The following is a 5,000-nucleotide window of genomic DNA, read 5'->3' as shown; positions in this document are numbered from 1 at the left end:
CGGGCGCGAGGAGTGGGAGAGGGGGGCTGGCCGTCGGGGTCCGCCGCGGCTCCGGCACAAGCCCCAGCGACCCGGAGGTCAAGCGCGGGGCATGGTCGGCCTGGCCGTGTCGGCGTCGCCCTCCGGCGTAGTCCCTTGTCCCGGGCTCTTGCCCGTAACCTCAAAGGTGACCGACCGAGCGGCGTCTCCCCCCGAAGCCGTGTCTCGACTGTTGAGAACAGACGAAGTCCGGTGCGGCAATACGCCGGGTACTCCCTTCGCCAAACTCGTGCCCCCCTTCGATTCGTCTTTCCTTCTCCATCCTCCCTTCTCGCTCCGGGGCGTCCGCTTGGTCTCTCTCTCTCGCTCTCCCTCTCGCTCTCGCGCTCCCTGCCGAGCCGCCTCGGAGGACGGCGGACGAGGGGAAGGCGACGGCGTTCGGCCGCGGGGCACACCGCACGGTGAGAACCCACTCGCCCGCCTCCCCGCACGTCTGTCATCCCCCCACTATCGTAGGGGCTCGGGAAAAGACTGGAAAACGCGGAGCTCGGCGGTGGCGTGGAAGCGCCACCCACCGCCGCCGCTCTCGCCGATGCCCACCGCGGAGGCCGCCCTTCGGACGCTGGGGTGCGGCGCGGGCCTCCGCGGACGAGCTGCGCATCTGGAAGTCAAAGGGCCGCCCTCGGAGAAGATCGTTGTGCTGCCCCGCGCGGGGAGCGATTCGGACGGCGGGCCCCCACGCCGAGGTGGGTGGGCGCCCCTCCGTTCGCCCGTGCGGGTCGTCGGACCGCTGCCGTACCACGGTTCGGGTCAAACTCCCCACAGCTCGGCCGCCTCCGTCCGTAGACGGGAGGGCGACCGCCGGCGTGCGCGCCCAAGGACGAGTGCCTGAAACCCGGGGGGGGTAACAGAGGAAGGAGACCGCCCGCCGTAAACCGACGCGGGCTCCAAAGCCCGGGCCGAGCGAGCGGCACCACCTCCCCACCCGGGAGCGCTGAGCCAGATCGATCGGAAGAAAGGGCAGGGGCTCGGGTGGAACCCCTGCCTCCGTTCTTCCCCTCGGGGGAGACGGGGAAGAAACGTGCCCCTGGAGTCCTGGAAGCGAGTGTCCGGCGCGCTCCGGGCGCCCTCGAGACGGAAGCCGGGTCGCGGTGCGATTCTCTCATAGGTCTCCCCGTTGGCGCGGAAGCGGGAGACATCCGACACAGAGAAACGCCGAGCCCGCTCCGAGGGGACAAAGTCAGAAGGAGCGATCCGCCCTCCCAGAGCCCTCCTGCGGACGAGGACTCTGGATCTGCCCCCCTTCTGACGACCGTCGCCCTCAGAGGACAGGAACCCACGTGGGGAGGGTCCGTTCGGGCTCGGGCGACCCAGGAAACGCGTCTCGGACTCGGGACGGACAACCGGCAAAAGTCCCCCTGGAGCCGCGGAAGCCTGGTCTCGGCGCGAGTGCGAACTTCCATGCAAAAGGGGGGTACTCGCCAAACCGCCTACCCGAGTCGAGGAACCACGAAAACAACGGATTTTGGTCGGGGCCGAGAGGTACCTCTCTCTCCTATATCCTGCAGCTGGTGTGCAAAACTGGGTATTTGCATGGTGAGACACCGACCCCCACTTTAAGGGAACAAAGTCAAAAAGTGTCCGACCTCCTGGAGCCGTGCGGCGGATCCGGCGGCCAGAAATTTCCTCATTCCGGTTCTATTTTTTTTTTTTTCGAATTTGCGAAATTTGGAGGCCAGGCGGCGTAGCTGGGACCTGGACTAGCTCGAAACACCCTGAACCGGTGAGCGGAATCGATTTCCCAAAGTTCTACGGCTCCCGGAAGCCAAAAACAGCTCGCCGGAAAATTTCAAAGTCCCAAGGACTCTTTCTTGAAAATCAATCCGGGGGCCATGGAAGTGTCCTCGGTACAACCTCAGAGCTTTCCCCCGCCTGGAAGTCTGACAGCGGTCTGACGTTTTTCAAAGTTTTGAGCTCTCTGTTTGTTCTCAAAGTCACAAAATCGCTTTTTTTCAGTTTTCCACCCATCAGACCCAAACTTCACCCCCACTTAGGTCACTGTCTAGGGGCGCCTTACGACATATTGACGCCCCTTTAGGGTGGAAGTAGGGGAAATGGGTGATTTTTACACAAAATCGGAAATTTCTCAAAATTTTTCTAAGTGTCAAGGACTCTTCCAGAAAATCTCCCCCAGGCTCCTGGAAGCGTCCCCGGTACACCTCTGGCGGCTGCCCCCGCCTGGAAGTCCAACACACGCCTGAAATTTTCAAAGTATGAAAATACGCATTTTCATCCAAAAATTCAACTTTCCCCCCGTGCACCGCAAACTTTACCCGCATTTAGGTCACTGCCCTTGGGTGCTTTACAACATATTGACGCCCCCCTGGGGTGGAAGTAGGGGAAATGTGACATTTTTCACAAAATCGAGATTTTCTCAAAATTTTTCTAAGTGTCAAGGACGCTTCCAGAAAATCTTCCCCAGGCTCCTGGAAGCGTCCCCGGTACGCCTCCGGCGGCTGCCCCCGCCTGGAAGTCTGACACACGCCTGGAATTTTCAAAGTATGAAAATACGCATTTTCATCCAAAAATTCAACTTTCCGTCCGTGCCCCGCAAACTTCACCCCCACTTAGGTCACTTTGCTGGGGTGCCTCACAACATATTGACGCCCCTTTAGGGTGGAAGAAGGGGAAATTTTCATTTTTCACAAAATCGAGATTTTCTCAAAAAATTTTCTAAGTCCCAAGGACTCTTCCAGAAAATCTTCCCCAGGCTCCTGGAAGCGTCCCCGGTACGCCTCCGGCGGCTGCCCCCTCCTGGAAGTCTGACACACGCCTGAAATTTTTAAAGTATGAAAATACGCATTTTCATCCAAAAATTCAACTTTCCCCCCCGTGCACCGCAAACTTTACCCGCATTTAGGTCACTGCCCTGGGGTGCTTTACAACATATTGACGCCCCCCTGGGGTGGAAGTAGGGGAAATGGGTCATTTTTTCACAAAATCGAGATTTTCTCAAAATTGCACCAAGTCCCAAGGACTCTTCCAGAAAATCTTCCCCAGGCTCCTGGAAGCGTCCTCGGTACGCCTCCGGCGGCTGCCCCCGCCTGGAAGTCTGACACACGCCTGGAATTTTCAAAGTATGAAAATAATGCATTTTCATCCAAAATTCGACTTTCCGCCCGTGCCCCGCAAACTTTACCCACAGTTAGGTCACTGTCCTGGGGTACCTCACAACATATTGACGCCCCCCTGTGGTGGAAGTAGGGGAAATGTGACATTTTTCACAAAATCGAGATTTTCTCAAAATATTTCTAAGTCCCAAGGACACTTTCAGAAAATCTTCCCCAGGCTCCTGGAAGCGTCCCCGGTACACCTCCGGCGGCTGCCCCCGCCTGGAAGTCTGACACACGCCTGAAATTTTCAAAGTATGAAAATACGCATTTTCATCCAAAAATTCGACTTTCCGCCCGTGCACCGCAAAATTCACCCTCATTTAGGTCACTGCCCTGGGGTGCTTTACAACATATTGACGCCCCCCTGGGGTGGAAGTAGGGGAAATGTGACATTTTTCACAAAATCGGAAATTTCTCAAAATTTTTCTAAGTCCCAAGGACACTTTCAGAAAATCTTCCCCAGGCTCCTGGAAGCGTCCTCGGTACGCCTCCGGCGGCTGCCCCCGCCTGGAAGTCTGACACACGCCTGAAATTTTCAAAGTATGAAAATAATGCATTTTCATCCAAAATTCGACTTTCCGCCCGTGCCCCGCAAACTTTACCCACAGTTAGGTCACTGTCCTGGGGTACCTCACAACATATTGACGCCCCCCTGTGGTGGAAGTAGGGGAAATGTGACATTTTTCACAAAATCGAGATTTTCTCAAAATATTTCTAAGTCCCAAGGACACTTTCAGAAAATCTTCCCCAGGCTCCTGGAAGCGTCCCCGGTACACCTCCGGCGGCTGCCCCCGCCTGGAAGTCTGACACACGCCTGAAATTTTCAAAGTATGAAAATACGCATTTTCATCCAAAAATTCGACTTTCCGCCCGTGCACCGCAAAATTCACCCTCATTTAGGTCACTGCCCTGGGGTGCTTTACAACATATTGACGCCCCCCTGGGGTGGAAGTAGGGGAAATGTGACATTTTTCACAAAATCGGAAATTTCTCAAAATATTTCTAAGTCCCAAGGACACTTTCAGAAAATCTTCCCCAGGCTCCTGGAAGCGTCCTCGGTACGCCTCCGGCGGCTGCCCCCGCCTGGAAGTCTAACACACGCCTGAAATTTTCAAAGTATGAAAATAATGCATTTTCATCCAAAATTCGACTTTCCGCTCGTGCCCCGCAAACTTCACCCACAGTTAGGTCACTGCCTTGGGGTGCCTTACAACATATTGACGCCCCCCTGGGGTGGAAGTAGGGGAAATGTGACATTTTTCACAAAATCGAGATTTTCTCAAAATTTTTTCTAAGTGTCAAGGACGCTTCCAGAAAATCTTCCCCAGGCTCCTGGAAGCGTCCCCGGTACACCTCCGGCGGCTGCCCCCGCCTGGAAGTCTGACACACGCCTGAAATTTTCAAAGTATGAAAATACGCATTTTCATCCAAAAATTCAACTTTCCGCCCGTGCCCCGCAAACTTCACCCCCACTTAGGTCACTTTGCTGGGGTGCCTCACAACATATTGACGCCCCTTTAGGGTGGAAGAAGGGGAAATTTTCATTTTTCACAAAATCGAGATTTTCTCAAAATTTTTTCTAAGTCCCAAGGACTCTTCCAGAAAATCTTCCCCAGGCTCCTGGAAGCGTCCCCGGTACACCTCCGGCGGCTGCCCCCGCCTGGAAGTCTGACACACGCCTGAAAATTTCACAGTATGAAAATACGCATTTTCATCCAAAAATTCAACTTTCCCCCCGTGCACCGCAAACTTTACCCGCATTTAGGTCACTGCCCTGGGGTGCTTTACAACATATTGACGCCCCCCTGTGGTGGAAGTAGGGGAAATGTGACATTTTTCACAAAATCG

The sequence above is a fragment of the Ranitomeya variabilis genome, unplaced genomic scaffold (assembly GCF_051348905.1).
Source record: "Ranitomeya variabilis isolate aRanVar5 unplaced genomic scaffold, aRanVar5.hap1 Scaffold_550, whole genome shotgun sequence".
Lineage (NCBI taxonomy): Eukaryota > Metazoa > Chordata > Amphibia > Anura > Dendrobatidae > Ranitomeya > Ranitomeya variabilis.
The sequence above is the reverse complement of the archived record's forward strand: the minus strand, read 5'-3'. Positions refer to the sequence as shown.